The sequence below is a fragment of the Hyla sarda genome, chromosome 8, assembly GCF_029499605.1.
Source record: "Hyla sarda isolate aHylSar1 chromosome 8, aHylSar1.hap1, whole genome shotgun sequence".
Classification (NCBI taxonomy): Eukaryota; Metazoa; Chordata; class Amphibia; order Anura; family Hylidae; genus Hyla; species Hyla sarda.
Window position 1 is genome coordinate 113,237,441 of NC_079196.1, and position 21,910 is coordinate 113,259,350.

At 42.3% G+C, this 21,910-nt stretch overlaps 11 pseudogenes; all 11 read right to left on the reverse strand.

Moving 5' to 3' along the window:
• Nucleotides 1-370: 370 nt before the first annotated feature.
• LOC130286144 (U2 spliceosomal RNA) lies at nucleotides 371-634 on the reverse strand (annotated as a pseudogene).
• Nucleotides 635-2,120: 1,486 nt separating this feature from the next.
• On the reverse strand, nucleotides 2,121-2,384 carry LOC130286145 (U2 spliceosomal RNA; annotated as a pseudogene).
• A 1,932-nt stretch (nucleotides 2,385-4,316) lies between these two features.
• LOC130286146 (U2 spliceosomal RNA) lies at nucleotides 4,317-4,580 on the reverse strand (annotated as a pseudogene).
• Nucleotides 4,581-6,505: 1,925 nt separating this feature from the next.
• LOC130286147 (U2 spliceosomal RNA) lies at nucleotides 6,506-6,769 on the reverse strand (annotated as a pseudogene).
• Nucleotides 6,770-8,251: 1,482 nt separating this feature from the next.
• LOC130286148 (U2 spliceosomal RNA) lies at nucleotides 8,252-8,515 on the reverse strand (annotated as a pseudogene).
• Nucleotides 8,516-10,442: 1,927 nt separating this feature from the next.
• Nucleotides 10,443-10,706, reverse strand: LOC130286149 (U2 spliceosomal RNA; annotated as a pseudogene).
• A 1,936-nt stretch (nucleotides 10,707-12,642) lies between these two features.
• Nucleotides 12,643-12,906, reverse strand: LOC130286150 (U2 spliceosomal RNA; annotated as a pseudogene).
• A 1,927-nt stretch (nucleotides 12,907-14,833) lies between these two features.
• Nucleotides 14,834-15,097, reverse strand: LOC130286151 (U2 spliceosomal RNA; annotated as a pseudogene).
• Nucleotides 15,098-17,026: 1,929 nt separating this feature from the next.
• On the reverse strand, nucleotides 17,027-17,290 carry LOC130286152 (U2 spliceosomal RNA; annotated as a pseudogene).
• A 1,936-nt stretch (nucleotides 17,291-19,226) lies between these two features.
• Nucleotides 19,227-19,490, reverse strand: LOC130286154 (U2 spliceosomal RNA; annotated as a pseudogene).
• A 1,469-nt stretch (nucleotides 19,491-20,959) lies between these two features.
• Nucleotides 20,960-21,223, reverse strand: LOC130286155 (U2 spliceosomal RNA; annotated as a pseudogene).
• Nucleotides 21,224-21,910: the final 687 nt, after the last annotated feature.

The following is a 21,910-nucleotide window of genomic DNA, read 5'->3' on the forward strand; positions in this document are numbered from 1 at the left end:
CAATGGATGGTAAATTTTGTTTTTATCATTCACTGACCACAGAAACCAATGCATGGTCAAGCAACAGCAATGACACACCCTTGTGTATAGGCATGAGACCCTCATGTCATTTAACAGGATTCAGCACCACCCACAAGACAGCTACCTGTCATGTCATGTCAAACCTGCACAGGTGTGCTAGATTATTATTATTTAGTTTTATTTTATTTTTTTACACCAATCAGTCTGCAAACATGGTCATTAAAACGCTAAATGAATAGACGTTCATAAACCAGTCAGTGCAACTCATCATTTTGGTCTCCAATTCTCAAACTCAAATTCTCACCCATGGAGGATTAAATGAGAATCTTTCTTGTTTAACACTGGAATGGGGTGGTGCACTGTTCACTACCCGAAGATACTGCCACATCGGGTCAATGCATAGGGCGACAGAAGCAAGCTTCCAAATCAGCTCCCTTTCTCAAAAATCCATTTAATTTATGGTCCCCAGATAGGGAACGTATGTATCAGTATGTGCTCACAAGTCACCCAAGTGCAAGTATTCACACAAAAAAAAACGTGCCTCAGGATGCGATCTGTCGCAAGATCCTTTCTTTTTTTACACTTGATCTAAGCCAAAAGGCCTAGAGGGGATAACCGGGAAAGGGGTGGACCCAACCATGTCCCCTTCATGAGCACTCACATTACTCATAGGAATGGAAGGAAGGCTGGCAGCCAACCAGCCTCCCATACACTTTCTGGGTGGGTGGCAGTCAGCCACCCATACATACATACAGCACAGGCTAAACCCACATCATCACTTAAAAAAAGGACAGGCGACCATTGCACTCTGATGGAGCATTTAGCAATGCAATCCATAGCCTGGCTTTTGCCTGAACCCCCATCACTCCTCCTCTTGCATATAAGACAATATTTCAGATCTGCATATGAAAACAACACGCCTACCTTTGTTGCACATAGCTGCCTGCCTGTCTCTAGTTACCCCACTGGCTGTAGCTGCGTCCCTTCCGACATGGAATAACACCAACTGTAACGATAAACTGAAAATTAACAGTATAAACCTGCATCATTTTGGACTCTGGTATTTGCTGAATCCGGGTGACCTGACAATCGATGGTGGTGCCGCTGGTGATTCTGGCCTTCTTGGAATCTGTTGGGCCTATGTGTTAGCTCACACATCACTTGGGTATCCATGGTAACTACCACAACATGGTCATCTGCAGTTTACATCTAGCCCGTGGCATTGAATGGCATTTTAAAAGTGCTAAGGGTCCTGGTGCAATAATCCTCCCATGAGGATCAGCCTCAACGGCTTTGTAGATTGCACTCATGTCAGCAACTCCATATACATTTTTTTTTCTTCATGCTTCTTTCTTCATCCTTTTTTCTTTCTGTCATTCAGACTTTCATTCATTCGATCTCTCTCACTCACTTGCTTTAACTCATTTGTTCTCACTCACTCACTCACTCACTCACTCAATCACTCACTCACTCATTCACTCTCACTCACTCTCACTCTCTCACTCACTCGCTCACTAAGTCAGTCTCTCTCTCTCTCTCTCTTTTTCTTTTTATATATATTTTTTTCCGTCTTCTTCTTCTTCTTCTTCTTCTTCTTCTTCTTCTTCAGACCCTGTCATAGCACTAATGCCTTTCCAATACCACCAGCAGATGGAGACACTCCATTGCAACATTGGTTGTGAGCAGCAGTTTCTAAAAACAAATGCCTCATGGCGGATTTCCCATCCATCAATGGATGGTAAATTTTGTTTTTATCATTCACTGACCACAGAAACCAATGCATGGTCAAGCAACAGCAATGACACACCCTTGTGTATAGGCATGAGACCCTCATGTCATTTAACAGGATTCAGCACCACCCACAAGACAGCTACCTGTCATGTCATGTCAAACCTGCACAGGTGTGCTAGATTATTATTATTTAGTTTTATTTTATTTTTTTACACCAATCAGTGTGCAAACATGGTCATTAAAACGCTAAATGAATAGACGTTCATAAACCAGTCAGTGCAACTCATCATTTTGGTCTCCAATTCTCAAACTCAAATTCTCACCCACGGAGGATTAAATGAGAATCTTTCTTGTTTAACACTGGAATGGGGTGGTGCACTGTTCACTACCCGAAGATACTGCCACATCGGGTCAATGCATAGGGCGACAGAAGCAAGCTTCCAAATCAGCTCCCTTTCTCAAAAATCCATTTAATTTATGGTCCCCAGATAGGGAACGTATGTATCAGTATGTGCTCACAAGTCACCCAAGTGCAAGTATTCACACAAAAAAAAACGTGCCTCAGGATGCGATCTGTCGCAAGATCCTTTCTTTTTTTACACTTGATCTAAGCCAAAAGGCCTAGAGGGGATAACCGGGAAAGGGGTGGACCCAACCATGTCCCCTTCATGAGCACTAGTGTTGCTCGCGAATATTCGCAATTCGAATATTATTCGCGAATATCGCATATTCGCGAATTCGCGAATTTCGCGAATATAGCGCTATATATTCGTAATTACGAATATTCGTTTTTTTTTATTTATTTTTTCTTCACAGTACACATCACAGTGATCCTCCCTCTCTGCTTCCAGCTTGTGTGGTGTAAAGAAGGTTCTAATACTACTGTGTGAGACTGGCGTGCGAAAATTCGCATATGCGAAAATTAGCATATGCTAATTTTCGCATATGCGAATTTTCGCATATGCAAATTTTTGCATGCTAATATTCACATATGTTCATTTTCGCATACGCGAAAATAAAGCGAGAATATAACGAATGTGCGAATATTGGCGAATATATGACGAATATTCGTCCATATATTCGCAAATTCGAATATGGCCTATGCCGCTCAACACTAATGAGCACTCACATTACTCATAGGAATGGAAGGAAGGCTGGCAGCCAACCAGCCTCCCATACACTTTCTGGGTGGGTGGCAGTCAGCCACCCATACATACATACAGCACAGGCTAAACCCACATCATCACTTAAAAAAAGGACAGGCGACCATTGCACTCTGATGGAGCATTTAGCAATGCAATCCATAGCCTGGCTTTTGCCTGAACCCCCATCACTCCTCCTCTTGCATATAAGACAATATTTCAGATCTGCATTAAAACAACACGCCTACCTTTGTTGCACATAGCTGCCTGCCTGTCTCTAGTTACCCCACTGGCTGTAGCTGCGTCCCTTCCGACATGGAATAACACCAACTGTAACGATAAACTGAAAATTAACAGTATAAACCTGCATCATTTTGGACTCTGGTATTTGCTGAATCCGGGTGACCTGACAATCGATGGTGGTGCCGCTGGTGATTCTGGCCTTCTTGGAATCTGTTGGGCCTATGTGTTAGCTCACACATCACTTGGGTATCCATGGTAACTACCACAACATGGTCATCTGCAGTTTACATCTAGCCCGTGGCATTGAATGGCATTTTAAAAGTGCTAAGGGTCCTGGTGCAATAATCCTCCCATGAGGATCAGCCTCAACGGCTTTGTAGATTGCACTCATGTCAGCAACTCCATATACATTTTTTTTTCTTCATGCTTCTTTCTTCATCCTTTTTTCTTTCTGTCATTCAGACTTTCATTCATTCGATCTCTCTCACTCACTTGCTTTAACTCATTTGTTCTCACTCACTCACTCACTCACTCAATCACTCACTCACTCATTCACTCTCACTCACTCTCACTCTCTCACTCACTCGCTCACTAAGTCAGTCTCTCTCTCTCTTTTTCTTTTTATATATATTTTTTTCCGTCTTCTTCTTCTTCTTCTTCTTCTTCTTCTTCTTCTTCTTCTTCTTCAGACCCTGTCATAGCACTAATGCCTTTCCAATACCACCAGCAGATGGAGACACTCCATTGCAACATTGGTTGTGAGCAGCAGTTTCTAAAAACAAATGCCTCATGGCGGATTTCCCATCCATCAATGGATGGTAAATTTTGTTTTTATCATTCACTGACCACAGAAACCAATGCATGGTCAAGCAACAGCAATGACACACCCTTGTGTATAGGCATGAGACCCTCATGTCATTTAACAGGATTCAGCACCACCCACAAGACAGCTACCTGTCATGTCATGTCAAACCTGCACAGGTGTGCTAGATTATTATTATTTAGTTTTATTTTATTTTTTTACACCAATCAGTGTGCAAACATGGTCATTAAAACGCTAAACGAATAGACGTTCATAAACCAGTCAGTGCAACTCATCATTTTGGTCTCCAATTCTCAAACTCAAATTCTCACCCACGGAGGATTAAATGAGAATCTTTCTTGTTTAACACTGGAATGGGGTGGTGCACTGTTCACTACCCGAAGATACTGCCACATCGGGTCAATGCATAGGGCGACAGAAGCAAGCTTCCAAATCAGCTCCCTTTCTCAAAAATCCATTTAATTTATGGTCCCCAGATAGGGAACGTATGTATCAGTATGTGCTCACAAGTCACCCAAGTGCAAGTATTCACACAAAAAAAAACGTGCCTCAGGATGCGATCTGTCGCAAGATCCTTTCTTTTTTTACACTTGATCTAAGCCAAAAGGCCTAGAGGGGATAACCGGGAAAGGGGTGGACCCAACCATGTCCCCTTCATGAGCACTAGTGTTGCTCGCGAATATTCGCAATTCGAATATTATTCGCGAATATCGCATATTCGCGAATTCGCGAATTTCGCGAATATAGCGCTATATATTCGTAATTACGAATATTCGGTTTTTTTTATTTATTTTTTCTTCACAGTACACATCACAGTGATCCTCCCTCTCTACTTCCAGCTTGTGTGGTGTAAAGAAGGTTCTAATACTACTGTGTGAGACTGGCGTGCGAAAATTCGCATATGCGAAAATTAGCATATGCTAATTTTCGCATATGCGAATTTTCGCATATGCAAATTTTTGCATGCTAATATTCACATATGTTCATTTTCGCATACGCGAAAATAAAGCGAGAATATAACGAATGTGCGAATATTGGCGAATATATGACGAATATTCGTCCATATATTCGCGAATATTCGCGAATTCGAATATGGCCTATGCCGCTCAACACTAATGAGCACTCACATTACTCATAGGAATGGAAGGAAGGCTGGCAGCCAACCAGCCTCCCATACACTTTCTGGGTGGGTGGCAGTCAGCCACCCATACATACATACAGCACAGGCTAAACCCACATCATCACTTAAAAAAAGGACAGGCGACCATTGCACTCTGATGGAGCATTTAGCAATGCAATCCATAGCCTGGCTTTTGCCTGAACCCCCATCACTCCTCCTCTTGCATATAAGACAATATTTCAGATCTGCATTAAAACAACACGCCTACCTTTGTTGCACATAGCTGCCTGCCTGTCTCTAGTTACCCCACTGGCTGTAGCTGCGTCCCTTCCGACATGGAATAACACCAACTGTAACGATAAACTGAAAATTAACAGTATAAACCTGCATCATTTTGGACTCTGGTATTTGCTGAATCCGGGTGACCTGACAATCGATGGTGGTGCCGCTGGTGATTCTGGCCTTCTTGGAATCTGTTGGGCCTATGTGTTAGCTCACACATCACTTGGGTATCCATGGTAACTACCACAACATGGTCATCTGCAGTTTACATCTAGCCCGTGGCATTGAATGGCATTTTAAAAGTGCCAAGGGTCCTGGTGCAATAATCCTCCCATGAGGATCAGCCTCAACGGCTTTGTAGATTGCACTCATGTCAGCAACTCCATATACATTTTTTTTTCTTCATGCTTCTTTCTTCATCCTTTTTTCTTTCTGTCATTCAGACTTTCATTCATTCGATCTCTCTCACTCACTTGCTTTAACTCATTTGTTCTCACTCACTCACTCAATCACTCACTCACTCATTCACTCTCACTCACTCTCACTCTCTCACTCACTCGCTCACTAAGTCAGTCTCTCTCTCTCTCTCTCTTTTTCTTTTTATATATATTTTTTTCCGTCTTCTTTTTCTTCTTCTTCTTCTTCTTCTTCAGACCCTGTCATAGCACTAATGCCTTTCCAATACCACCAGCAGATGGAGACACTCCATTGCAACATTGGTTGTGAGCAGCAGTTTCTAAAAACAAATGCCTCATGGCGGATTTCCCATCCATCAATGGATGGTAAATTTTGTTTTTATCATTCACTGACCACAGAAACCAATGCATGGTCAAGCAACAGCAATGACACACCCTTGTGTATAGGCATGAGACCCTCATGTCATTTAACAGGATTCAGCACCACCCACAAGACAGCTACCTGTCATGTCATGTCAAACCTGCACAGGTGTGCTAGATTATTATTATTTAGTTTTATTTTATTTTTTTACACCAATCAGTGTGCAAACATGGTCATTAAAACGCTAAATGAATAGACGTTCATAAACCAGTCAGTGCAACTCATCATTTTGGTCTCCAATTCTCAAACTCAAATTCTCACCCACGGAGGATTAAATGAGAATCTTTCTTGTTTAACACTGGAATGGGGTGGTGCACTGTTCACTACCCGAAGATACTGCCACATCGGGTCAATGCATAGGGCGACAGAAGCAAGCTTCCAAATCAGCTCCCTTTCTCAAAAATCCATTTAATTTATGGTCCCCAGATAGGGAACGTATGTATCAGTATGTGCTCACAAGTCACCCAAGTGCAAGTATTCACACAAAAAAAAACGTGCCTCAGGATGCGATCTGTCGCAAGATCCTTTCTTTTTTTACACTTGATCTAAGCCAAAAGGCCTAGAGGGGATAACCGGGAAAGGGGTGGACCCAACCATGTCCCCTTCATGAGCACTCACATTACTCATAGGAATGGAAGGAAGGCTGGCAGCCAACCAGCCTCCCATACACTTTCTGGGTGGGTGGCAGTCAGCCACCCATACATACATACAGCACAGGCTAAACCCACATCATCACTTAAAAAAAGGACAGGCGACCATTGCACTCTGATGGAGCATTTAGCAATGCAATCCATAGCCTGGCTTTTGCCTGAACCCCCATCACTCCTCCTCTTGCATATAAGACAATATTTCAGATCTGCATATGAAAACAACACGCCTACCTTTGTTGCACATAGCTGCCTGCCTGTCTCTAGTTACCCCACTGGCTGTAGCTGCGTCCCTTCCGACATGGAATAACACCAACTGTAACGATAAACTGAAAATTAACAGTATAAACCTGCATCATTTTGGACTCTGGTATTTGCTGAATCCGGGTGACCTGACAATCGATGGTGGTGCCGCTGGTGATTCTGGCCTTCTTGGAATCTGTTGGGCCTATGTGTTAGCTCACACATCACTTGGGTATCCATGGTAACTACCACAACATGGTCATCTGCAGTTTACATCTAGCCCGTGGCATTGAATGGCATTTTAAAAGTGCTAAGGGTCCTGGTGCAATAATCCTCCCATGAGGATCAGCCTCAACGGCTTTGTAGATTGCACTCATGTCAGCAACTCCATATACATTTTTTTTTCTTCATGCTTCTTTCTTCATCCTTTTTTCTTTCTGTCATTCAGACTTTCATTCATTCGATCTCTCTCACTCACTTGCTTTAACTCATTTGTTCTCACTCACTCACTCACTCACTCAATCACTCACTCACTCATTCACTCTCACTCACTCTCACTCTCTCACTCACTCGCTCACTAAGTCAGTCTCTCTCTCTCTCTCTCTTTTTCTTTTTATATATATTTTTTTCCGTCTTCTTCTTCTTCTTCTTCTTCTTCTTCTTCTTCTTCAGACCCTGTCATAGCACTAATGCCTTTCCAATACCACCAGCAGATGGAGACACTCCATTGCAACATTGGTTGTGAGCAGCAGTTTCTAAAAACAAATGCCTCATGGCGGATTTCCCATCCATCAATGGATGGTAAATTTTGTTTTTATCATTCACTGACCACAGAAACCAATGCATGGTCAAGCAACAGCAATGACACACCCTTGTGTATAGGCATGAGACCCTCATGTCATTTAACAGGATTCAGCACCACCCACAAGACAGCTACCTGTCATGTCATGTCAAACCTGCACAGGTGTGCTAGATTATTATTATTTAGTTTTATTTTATTTTTTTACACCAATCAGTGTGCAAACATGGTCATTAAAACGCTAAATGAATAGACGTTCATAAACCAGTCAGTGCAACTCATCATTTTGGTCTCCAATTCTCAAACTCAAATTCTCACCCACGGAGGATTAAATGAGAATCTTTCTTGTTTAACACTGGAATGGGGTGGTGCACTGTTCACTACCCGAAGATACTGCCACATCGGGTCAATGCATAGGGCGACAGAAGCAAGCTTCCAAATCAGCTCCCTTTCTCAAAAATCCATTTAATTTATGGTCCCCAGATAGGGAACGTATGTATCAGTATGTGCTCACAAGTCACCCAAGTGCAAGTATTCACACAAAAAAAAACGTGCCTCAGGATGCGATCTGTCGCAAGATCCTTTCTTTTTTTACACTTGATCTAAGCCAAAAGGCCTAGAGGGGATAACCGGGAAAGGGGTGGACCCAACCATGTCCCCTTCATGAGCACTAGTGTTGCTCGCGAATATTCGCAATTCGAATATTATTCGCGAATATCGCATATTCGCGAATTCGCGAATTTCGCGAATATAGCGCTATATATTCGTAATTACGAATATTCGGTTTTTTTTATTTATTTTTTCTTCACAGTACACATCACAGTGATCCTCCCTCTCTGCTTCCAGCTTGTGTGGTGTAAAGAAGGTTCTAATACTACTGTGTGAGACTGGCGTGCGAAAATTCGCATATGCGAAAATTAGCATATGCTACTTTTCGCATATGCGAATTTTCGCATATGCAAATTTTTGCATGCTAATATTCACATATGTTCATTTTCGCATACGCGAAAATAAAGCGAGAATATAACGAATGTGCGAATATTGGCGAATATATGACGAATATTCGTCCATATATTCGCGAATATTCGCGAATTCGAATATGGCCTATGCCGCTCAACACTAATGAGCACTCACATTACTCATAGGAATGGAAGGAAGGCTGGCAGCCAACCAGCCTCCCATACACTTTCTGGGTGGGTGGCAGTCAGCCACCCATACATACATACAGCACAGGCTAAACCCACATCATCACTTAAAAAAAGGACAGGCGACCATTGCACTCTGATGGAGCATTTAGCAATGCAATCCATAGCCTGGCTTTTGCCTGAACCCCCATCACTCCTCCTCTTGCATATAAGACAATATTTCAGATCTGCATTAAAACAACACGCCTACCTTTGTTGCACATAGCTGCCTGCCTGTCTCTAGTTACCCCACTGGCTGTAGCTGCGTCCCTTCCGACATGGAATAACACCAACTGTAACGATAAACTGAAAATTAACAGTATAAACCTGCATCATTTTGGACTCTGGTATTTGCTGAATCCGGGTGACCTGACAATCGATGGTGGTGCCGCTGGTGATTCTGGCCTTCTTGGAATCTGTTGGGCCTATGTGTTAGCTCACACATCACTTGGGTATCCATTGTAACTACCACAACATGGTCATCTGCAGTTTACATCTAGCCCGTGGCATTGAATGGCATTTTAAAAGTGCTAAGGGTCCTGGTGCAATAATCCTCCCATGAGGATCAGCCTCAACGGCTTTGTAGATTGCACTCATGTCAGCAACTCCATATACATTTTTTTTTCTTCATGCTTCTTTCTTCATCCTTTTTTCTTTCTGTCATTCAGACTTTCATTCATTCGATCTCTCTCACTCACTTGCTTTAACTCATTTGTTCTCACTCACTCACTCAATCACTCACTCACTCATTCACTCTCACTCACTCTCACTCTCTCACTCACTCGCTCACTAAGTCAGTCTCTCTCTCTCTCTCTCTCTTTTTCTTTTTATATATATTTTTTTCCGTCTTCTTTTTCTTCTTCTTCTTCTTCTTCTTCAGACCCTGTCATAGCACTAATGCCTTTCCAATACCACCAGCAGATGGAGACACTCCATTGCAACATTGGTTGTGAGCAGCAGTTTCTAAAAACAAATGCCTCATGGCGGATTTCCCATCCATCAATGGATGTTAAATTTTGTTTTTATCATTCACTGACCACAGAAACCAATGCATGGTCAAGCAACAGCAATGACACACCCTTGTGTATAGGCATGAGACCCTCATGTCATTTAACAGGATTCAGCACCACCCACAAGACAGCTACCTGTCATGTCATGTCAAACCTGCACAGGTGTGCTAGATTATTATTATTTAGTTTTATTTTATTTTTTTACACCAATCAGTGTGCAAACATGGTCATTAAAACGCTAAATGAATAGACGTTCATAAACCAGTCAGTGCAACTCATCATTTTGGTCTCCAATTCTCAAACTCAAATTCTCACCCACGGAGGATTAAATGAGAATCTTTCTTGTTTAACACTGGAATGGGGTGGTGCACTGTTCACTACCCGAAGATACTGCCACATCGGGTCAATGCATAGGGCGACAGAAGCAAGCTTCCAAATCAGCTCCCTTTCTCAAAAATCCATTTAATTTATGGTCCCCAGATAGGGAACGTATGTATCAGTATGTGCTCACAAGTCACCCAAGTGCAAGTATTCACACAAAAAAAAACGTGCCTCAGGATGCGATCTGTCGCAAGATCCTTTCTTTTTTTACACTTGATCTAAGCCAAAAGGCCTAGAGGGGATAACCGGGAAAGGGGTGGACCCAACCATGTCCCCTTCATGAGCACTAGTGTTGCTCGCGAATATTCGCAATTCGAATATTATTCGCGAATATCGCATATTCGCGAATTCGCGAATTTCGCGAATATAGCGCTATATATTCATAATTACGAATATTCGTTTTTTTTTATTTATTTTTTCTTCACAGTACACATCACAGTGATCCTCCCTCTCTGCTTCCAGCTTGTGTGGTGTAAAGAAGGTTCTAATACTACTGTGTGAGACTGGCGTGCGAAAATTCGCATATGCGAAAATTAGCATATGCTAACTTTCGCATATGCGAATTTTCGCATATGCAAATTTTTGCATGCTAATATTCACATATGTTCATTTTCGCATACGCGAAAATAAAGCGAGAATATAACGAATGTGCGAATATTGGCGAATATATGACGAATATTCGTCCATATATTCGCGAATATTCGCGAATTCGAATATGGCCTATGCCGCTCAACACTAATGAGCACTCACATTACTCATAGGAATGGAAGGAAGGCTGGCAGCCAACCAGCCTCCCATACACTTTCTGGGTGGGTGGCAGTCAGCCACCCATACATACATACAGCACAGGCTAAACCCACATCATCACTTAAAAAAAGGACAGGCGACCATTGCACTCTGATGGAGCATTTAGCAATGCAATCCATAGCCTGGCTTTTGCCTGAACCCCCATCACTCCTCCTCTTGCATATAAGACAATATTTCAGATCTGCATTAAAACAACACGCCTACCTTTGTTGCACATAGCTGCCTGCCTGTCTCTAGTTACCCCACTGGCTGTAGCTGCGTCCCTTCCGACATGGAATAACACCAACTGTAACGATAAACTGAAAATTAACAGTATAAACCTGCATCATTTTGGACTCTGGTATTTGCTGAATCCGGGTGACCTGACAATCGATGGTGGTGCCGCTGGTGATTCTGGCCTTCTTGGAATCTGTTGGGCCTATGTGTTAGCTCACACATCACTTGGGTATCCATGGTAACTACCACAACATGGTCATCTGCAGTTTACATCTAGCCCGTGGCATTGAATGGCATTTTAAAAGTGCTAAGGGTCCTGGTGCAATAATCCTCCCATGAGGATCAGCCTCAACGGCTTTGTAGATTGCACTCATGTCAGCAACTCCATATACATTTTTTTTTCTTCATGCTTCTTTCTTCATCCTTTTTTCTTTCTGTCATTCAGACTTTCATTCATTCGATCTCTCTCACTCACTTGCTTTAACTCATTTGTTCTCACTCACTCACTCACTCACTCAATCACTCACTCACTCATTCACTCTCACTCACTCTCACTCTCTCACTCACTCGCTCACTAAGTCAGTCTCTCTCTCTCTCTCTCTTTTTCTTTTTATATATATTTTTTTCCGTCTTCTTTTTCTTCTTCTTCTTCTTCTTCTTCTTCAGACCCTGTCATAGCACTAATGCCTTTCCAATACCACCAGCAGATGGAGACACTCCATTGCAACATTGGTTGTGAGCAGCAGTTTCTAAAAACAAATGCCTCATGGCGGATTTCCCATCCATCAATGGATGGTAAATTTTGTTTTTATCATTCACTGACCACAGAAACCAATGCATGGTCAAGCAACAGCAATGACACACCCTTGTGTATAGGCATGAGACCCTCATGTCATTTAACAGGATTCAGCACCACCCACAAGACAGCTACCTGTCATGTCATGTCAAACCTGCACAGGTGTGCTAGATTATTATTATTTAGTTTTATTTTATTTTTTTACACCAATCAGTGTGCAAACATGGTCATTAAAACGCTAAATGAATAGACGTTCATAAACCAGTCAGTGCAACTCATCATTTTGGTCTCCAATTCTCAAACTCAAATTCTCACCCACGGAGGATTAAATGAGAATCTTTCTTGTTTAACACTGGAATGGGGTGGTGCACTGTTCACTACCCGAAGATACTGCCACATCGGGTCAATGCATAGGGCGACAGAAGCAAGCTTCCAAATCAGCTCCCTTTCTCAAAAATCCATTTAATTTATGGTCCCCAGATAGGGAACGTATGTATCAGTATGTGCTCACAAGTCACCCAAGTGCAAGTATTCACACAAAAAAAAACGTGCCTCAGGATGCGATCTGTCGCAAGATCCTTTCTTTTTTTACACTTGATCTAAGCCAAAAGGCCTAGAGGGGATAACCGGGAAAGGGGTGGACCCAACCATGTCCCCTTCATGAGCACTAGTGTTGCTCGCGAATATTCGCAATTCGAATATTATTCGCGAATATCGCATATTCGCGAATTCGCGAATTTCGCGAATATAGCGCTATATATTCATAATTACGAATATTCGTTTTTTTTTATTTATTTTTTCTTCACAGTACACATCACAGTGATCCTCCCTCTCTGCTTCCAGCTTGTGTGGTGTAAAGAAGGTTCTAATACTACTGTGTGAGACTGGCGTGCGAAAATTCGCATATGCGAAAATTAGCATATGCTAACTTTCGCATATGCGAATTTTCGCATATGCAAATTTTTGCATGCTAATATTCACATATGTTCATTTTCGCATACGCGAAAATAAAGCGAGAATATAACGAATGTGCGAATATTGGCGAATATATGACGAATATTCGTCCATATATTCGCGAATATTCGCGAATTCGAATATGGCCTATGCCGCTCAACACTAATGAGCACTCACATTACTCATAGGAATGGAAGGAAGGCTGGCAGCCAACCAGCCTCCCATACACTTTCTGGGTGGGTGGCAGTCAGCCACCCATACATACATACAGCACAGGCTAAACCCACATCATCACTTAAAAAAAGGACAGGCGACCATTGCACTCTGATGGAGCATTTAGCAATGCAATCCATAGCCTGGCTTTTGCCTGAACCCCCATCACTCCTCCTCTTGCATATAAGACAATATTTCAGATCTGCATTAAAACAACACGCCTACCTTTGTTGCACATAGCTGCCTGCCTGTCTCTAGTTACCCCACTGGCTGTAGCTGCGTCCCTTCCGACATGGAATAACACCAACTGTAACGATAAACTGAAAATTAACAGTATAAACCTGCATCATTTTGGACTCTGGTATTTGCTGAATCCGGGTGACCTGACAATCGATGGTGGTGCCGCTGGTGATTCTGGCCTTCTTGGAATCTGTTGGGCCTATGTGTTAGCTCACACATCACTTGGGTATCCATGGTAACTACCACAACATGGTCATCTGCAGTTTACATCTAGCCCGTGGCATTGAATGGCATTTTAAAAGTGCTAAGGGTCCTGGTGCAATAATCCTCCCATGAGGATCAGCCTCAACGGCTTTGTAGATTGCACTCATGTCAGCAACTCCATATACATTTTTTTTTCTTCATGCTTCTTTCTTCATCCTTTTTTCTTTCTGTCATTCAGACTTTCATTCATTCGATCTCTCTCACTCACTTGCTTTAACTCATTTGTTCTCACTCACTCACTCAATCACTCACTCACTCATTCACTCTCACTCACTCTCACTCTCTCACTCACTCGCTCACTAAGTCAGTCTCTCTCTCTCTCTCTCTCTTTTTCTTTTTATATATATTTTTTTCCGTCTTCTTTTTCTTCTTCTTCTTCTTCTTCTTCAGACCCTGTCATAGCACTAATGCCTTTCCAATACCACCAGCAGATGGAGACACTCCATTGCAACATTGGTTGTGAGCAGCAGTTTCTAAAAACAAATGCCTCATGGCGGATTTCCCATCCATCAATGGATGTTAAATTTTGTTTTTATCATTCACTGACCACAGAAACCAATGCATGGTCAAGCAACAGCAATGACACACCCTTGTGTATAGGCATGAGACCCTCATGTCATTTAACAGGATTCAGCACCACCCACAAGACAGCTACCTGTCATGTCATGTCAAACCTGCACAGGTGTGCTAGATTATTATTATTTAGTTTTATTTTATTTTTTTACACCAATCAGTGTGCAAACATGGTCATTAAAACGCTAAATGAATAGACGTTCATAAACCAGTCAGTGCAACTCATCATTTTGGTCTCCAATTCTCAAACTCAAATTCTCACCCACGGAGGATTAAATGAGAATCTTTCTTGTTTAACACTGGAATGGGGTGGTGCACTGTTCACTACCCGAAGATACTGCCACATCGGGTCAATGCATAGGGCGACAGAAGCAAGCTTCCAAATCAGCTCCCTTTCTCAAAAATCCATTTAATTTATGGTCCCCAGATAGGGAACGTATGTATCAGTATGTGCTCACAAGTCACCCAAGTGCAAGTATTCACACAAAAAAAAACGTGCCTCAGGATGCGATCTGTCGCAAGATCCTTTCTTTTTTTACACTTGATCTAAGCCAAAAGGCCTAGAGGGGATAACCGGGAAAGGGGTGGACCCAACCATGTCCCCTTCATGAGCACTAGTGTTGCTCGCGAATATTCGCAATTCGAATATTATTCGCGAATATCGCATATTCGCGAATTCGCGAATTTCGCGAATATAGCGCTATATATTCATAATTACGAATATTCGTTTTTTTTTATTTATTTTTTCTTCACAGTACACATCACAGTGATCCTCCCTCTCTGCTTCCAGCTTGTGTGGTGTAAAGAAGGTTCTAATACTACTGTGTGAGACTGGCGTGCGAAAATTCGCATATGCGAAAATTAGCATATGCTAACTTTCGCATATGCGAATTTTCGCATATGCAAATTTTTGCATGCTAATATTCACATATGTTCATTTTCGCATACGCGAAAATAAAGCGAGAATATAACGAATGTGCGAATATTGGCGAATATATGACGAATATTCGTCCATATATTCGCGAATATTCGCGAATTCGAATATGGCCTATGCCGCTCAACACTAATGAGCACTCACATTACTCATAGGAATGGAAGGAAGGCTGGCAGCCAACCAGCCTCCCATACACTTTCTGGGTGGGTGGCAGTCAGCCACCCATACATACATACAGCACAGGCTAAACCCACATCATCACTTAAAAAAAGGACAGGCGACCATTGCACTCTGATGGAGCATTTAGCAATGCAATCCATAGCCTGGCTTTTGCCTGAACCCCCATCACTCCTCCTCTTGCATATAAGACAATATTTCAGATCTGCATTAAAACAACACGCCTACCTTTGTTGCACATAGCTGCCTGCCTGTCTCTAGTTACCCCACTGGCTGTAGCTGCGTCCCTTCCGACATGGAATAACACCAACTGTAACGATAAACTGAAAATTAACAGTATAAACCTGCATCATTTTGGACTCTGGTATTTGCTGAATCCGGGTGACCTGACAATCGATGGTGGTGCCGCTGGTGATTCTGGCCTTCTTGGAATCTGTTGGGCCTATGTGTTAGCTCACACATCACTTGGGTATCCATGGTAACTACCACAACATGGTCATCTGCAGTTTACATCTAGCCCGTGGCATTGAATGGCATTTTAAAAGTGCTAAGGGTCCTGGTGCAATAATCCTCCCATGAGGATCAGCCTCAACGGCTTTGTAGATTGCACTCATGTCAGCAACTCCATATACATTTTTTTTTCTTCATGCTTCTTTCTTCATCCTTTTTTCTTTCTGTCATTCAGACTTTCATTCATTCGATCTCTCTCACTCACTTGCTTTAACTCATTTGTTCTCACTCACTCACTCAATCACTCACTCACTCATTCACTCTCACTCACTCTCACTCTCTCACTCACTCGCTCACTAAGTCAGTCTCTCTCTCTCTCTCTCTCTCTTTTTCTTTTTATATATATTTTTTTCCGTCTTCTTTTTCTTCTTCTTCTTCTTCTTCTTCAGACCCTGTCATAGCACTAATGCCTTTCCAATACCACCAGCAGATGGAGACACTCCATTGCAACATTGGTTGTGAGCAGCAGTTTCTAAAAACAAATGCCTCATGGCGGATTTCCCATCCATCAATGGATGGTAAATTTTGTTTTTATCATTCACTGACCACAGAAACCAATGCATGGTCAAGCAACAGCAATGACACACCCTTGTGTATAGGCATGAGACCCTCATGTCATTTAACAGGATTCAGCACCACCCACAAGACAGCTACCTGTCATGTCATGTCAAACCTGCACAGGTGTGCTAGATTATTATTATTTAGTTTTATTTTATTTTTTTACACCAATCAGTGTGCAAACATGGTCATTAAAACGCTAAATGAATAGACGTTCATAAACCAGTCAGTGCAACTCATCATTTTGGTCTCCAATTCTCAAACTCAAATTCTCACCCACGGAGGATTAAATGAGAATCTTTCTTGTTTAACACTGGAATGGGGTGGTGCACTGTTCACTACCCGAAGATACTGCCACATCGGGTCAATGCATAGGGCGACAGAAGCAAGCTTCCAAATCAGCTCCCTTTCTCAAAAATCCATTTAATTTATGGTCCCCAGATAGGGAACGTATGTATCAGTATGTGCTCACAAGTCACCCAAGTGCAAGTATTCACACAAAAAAAAACGTGCCTCAGGATGCGATCTGTCGCAAGATCCTTTCTTTTTTTACACTTGATCTAAGCCAAAAGGCCTAGAGGGGATAACCGGGAAAGGGGTGGACCCAACCATGTCCCCTTCATGAGCACTAGTGTTGCTCGCGAATATTCGCAATTCGAATATTATTCGCGAATATCGCATATTCGCGAATTCGCGAATTTCGCGAATATAGCGCTATATATTCATAATTACGAATATTCGTTTTTTTTTATTTATTTTTTCTTCACAGTACACATCACAGTGATCCTCCCTCTCTGCTTCCAGCTTGTGTGGTGTAAAGAAGGTTCTAATACTACTGTGTGAGACTGGCGTGCGAAAATTCGCATATGCGAAAATTAGCATATGCTAACTTTCGCATATGCGAATTTTCGCATATGCAAATTTTTGCATGCTAATATTCACATATGTTCATTTTCGCATACGCGAAAATAAAGCGAGAATATAACGAATGTGCGAATATTGGCGAATATATGACGAATATTCGTCCATATATTCGCGAATATTCGCGAATTCGAATATGGCCTATGCCGCTCAACACTAATGAGCACTCACATTACTCATAGGAATGGAAGGAAGGCTGGCAGCCAACCAGCCTCCCATACACTTTCTGGGTGGGTGGCAGTCAGCCACCCATACATACATACAGCACAGGCTAAACCCACATCATCACTTAAAAAAAGGACAGGCGACCATTGCACTCTGATGGAGCATTTAGCAATGCAATCCATAGCCTGGCTTTTGCCTGAACCCCCATCACTCCTCCTCTTGCATATAAGACAATATTTCAGATCTGCATATGAAAACAACACGCCTACCTTTGTTGCACATAGCTGCCTGCCTGTCTCTAGTTACCCCACTGGCTGTAGCTGCGTCCCTTCCGACATGGAATAACACCAACTGTAACGATAAACTGAAAATTAACAGTATAAACCTGCATCATTTTGGACTCTGGTATTTGCTGAATCCGGGTGACCTGACAATCGATGGTGGTGCCGCTGGTGATTCTGGCCTTCTTGGAATCTGTTGGGCCTATGTGTTAGCTCACACATCACTTGGGTATCCATGGTAACTACCACAACATGGTCATCTGCAGTTTACATCTAGCCCGTGGCATTGAATGGCATTTTAAAAGTGCTAAGGGTCCTGGTGCAATAATCCTCCCATGAGGATCAGCCTCAACGGCTTTGTAGATTGCACTCATGTCAGCAACTCCATATACATTTTTTTTTCTTCATGCTTCTTTCTTCATCCTTTTTTCTTTCTGTCATTCAGACTTTCATTCATTCGATCTCTCTCACTCACTTGCTTTAACTCATTTGTTCTCACTCACTCACTCACTCACTCAATCACTCACTCACTCATTCACTCTCACTCACTCTCACTCTCTCACTCACTCGCTCACTAAGTCAGTCTCTCTCTCTCTCTCTCTTTTTCTTTTTATATATATTTTTTTCCGTCTTCTTTTTCTTCTTCTTCTTCTTCTTCTTCAGACCCTGTCATAGCACTAATGCCTTTCCAATACCACCAGCAGATGGAGACACTCCATTGCAACATTGGTTGTGAGCAGCAGTTTCTAAAAACAAATGCCTCATGGCGGATTTCCCATCCATCAATGGATGGTAAATTTTGTTTTTATCATTCACTGACCACAGAAACCAATGCATGGTCAAGCAACAGCAATGACACACCCTTGTGTATAGGCATGAGACCCTCATGTCATTTAACAGGATTCAGCACCACCCACAAGACAGCTACCTGTCATGTCATGTCAAACCTGCACAGGTGTGCTAGATTATTATTATTTAGTTTTATTTTATTTTTTTTACACCAATCAGTGTGCAAACATGGTCATTAAAACGCTAAATGAATAGACGTTCATAAACCAGTCAGTGCAACTCATCATTTTGGTCTCCAATTCTCAAACTCAAATTCTCACCCACGGAGGATTAAATGAGAATCTTTCTTGTTTAACACTGGAATGGGGTGGTGCACTGTTCACTACCCGAAGATACTGCCACATCGGGTCAATGCATAGGGCGACAGAAGCAAGCTTCCAAATCAGCTCCCTTTCTCAAAAATCCATTTAATTTATGGTCCCCAGATAGGGAACGTATGTATCAGTATGTGCTCACAAGTCACCCAAGTGCAAGTATTCACACAAAAAAAAACGTGCCTCAGGATGCGATCTGTCGCAAGATCCTTTCTTTTTTTACACTTGATCTAAGCCAAAAGGCCTAGAGGGGATAACCGGGAAAGGGGTGGACCCAACCATGTCCCCTTCATGAGCACTCACATTACTCATAGGAATGGAAGGAAGGCTGGCAGCCAACCAGCCTCCCATACACTTTCTGGGTGGGTGGCAGTCAGCCACCCATACATATATACAGCACAGGCTAAACCCACATCATCACTTAAAAAAAGGACAGGCGACCATTGCACTCTGATGGAGCATTTAGCAATGCAATCCATAGCCTGGCTTTTGCCTGAACCCCCATCACTCCTCCTCTTGCATATAAGACAATATTTCAGATCTGCATATGAAAACAACACGCCTACCTTTGTTGCACATAGCTGCCTGCCTGTCTCTAGTTACCCCACTGGCTGTAGCTGCGTCCCTTCCGACATGGAATAACACCAACTGTAACGATAAACTGAAAATTAACAGTATAAACCTGCATCATTTTGGACTCTGGTATTTGCTGAATCCGGGTGACCTGACAATCGATGGTGGTGCCGCTGGTGATTCTGGCCTTCTTGGAATCTGTTGGGCCTATGTGTTAGCTCACACATCACTTGGGTATCCATGGTAACTACCACAACATGGTCATCTGCAGTTTACATCTAGCCCGTGGCATTGAATGGCATTTTAAAAGTGCTAAGGGTCCTGGTGCAATAATCCTCCCATGAGGATCAGCCTCAACGGCTTTGTAGATTGCACTCATGTCAGCAACTCCATATACATTTTTTTTCTTCATGCTACTTTCTTCATCCTTTTTTCTTTCTGTCATTCAGACTTTCATTCATTCGATCTCTCTCACTCACTTGCTTTAACTCATTTGTTCTCACTCACTCACTCACTCACTCAATCACTCACTCACTCATTCACTCTCACTCACTCTCACTCTCTCACTCACTCGCTCACTAAGTCAGTCTCTCTCTCTCTCTCTCTTTTTCTTTTTATATATATTTTTTTCCGTCTTCTTCTTCTTCTTCTTCTTCTTCAGACCCTGTCATAGCACTAATGCCTTTCCAATACCACCAGCAGATGGAGACACTCCATTGCAACATTGGTTGTGAGCAGCAGTTTCTAAAAACAAATGCCTCATGGCGGATTTCCCATCCATCAATGGATGGTAAATTTTGTTTTTATCATTCACTGACCACAGAAACCAATGCATGGTCAAGCAACAGCAATGACACACCCTTGTGTATAGGCATGAGACCCTCATGTCATTTAACAGGATTCAGCACCACCCACAAGACAGCTACCTGTCATGTCATGTCAAACCTGCACAGGTGTGCTAGATTATTATTATTTAGTTTTATTTTATTTTTTTACACCAATCAGTGTGCAAACATGGTCATTAAAACGCTAAATGAATAGACGTTCATAAACCAGTCAGTGCAACTCATCATTTTGGTCTCCAATTCTCAAACTCAAATTCTCACCCACGGAGGATTAAATGAGAATCTTTCTTGTTTAACACTGGAATGGGGTGGTGCACTGTTCACTACCCGAAGATACTGCCACATCGGGTCAATGCATAGGGCGACAGAAGCAAGCTTCCAAATCAGCTCCCTTTCTCAAAAATCCATTTAATTTATGGTCCCCAGATAGGGAACGTATGTATCAGTATGTGCTCACAAGTCACCCAAGTGCAAGTATTCACACAAAAAAAAACGTGCCTCAGGATGCGATCTGTCGCAAGATCCTTTCTTTTTTTACACTTGATCTAAGCCAAAAGGCCTAGAGGGGATAACCGGGAAAGGGGTGGACCCAACCATGTCCCCTTCATGAGCACTAGTGTTGCTCGCGAATATTCGCAATTCGAATATTATTCGCGAATATCGCATATTCGCGAATTCGCGAATTTCGCGAATATAGCGCTATATATTCATAATTACGAATATTCGTTTTTTTTTATTTATTTTTTCTTCACAGTACACATCACAGTGATCCTCCCTCTCTGCTTCCAGCTTGTGTGGTGTAAAGAAGGTTCTAATACTACTGTGTGAGACTGGCGTGCGAAAATTCGCATATGCGAAAATTAGCATATGCTAACTTTCGCATATGCGAATTTTCGCATATGCAAATTTTTGCATGCTAATATTCACATATGTTCATTTTCGCATACGCGAAAATAAAGCGAGAATATAACGAATGTGCGAATATTGGCGAATATATGACGAATATTCGTCCATATATTCGCGAATATTCGCGAATTCGAATATGGCCTATGCCGCTCAACACTAATGAGCACTCACATTACTCATAGGAATGGAAGGAAGGCTGGCAGCCAACCAGCCTCCCATACACTTTCTGGGTGGGTGGCAGTCAGCCACCCATACATACATACAGCACAGGCTAAACCCACATCATCACTTAAAAAAAGGACAGGCGACCATTGCACTCTGATGGAGCATTTAGCAATGCAATCCATAGCC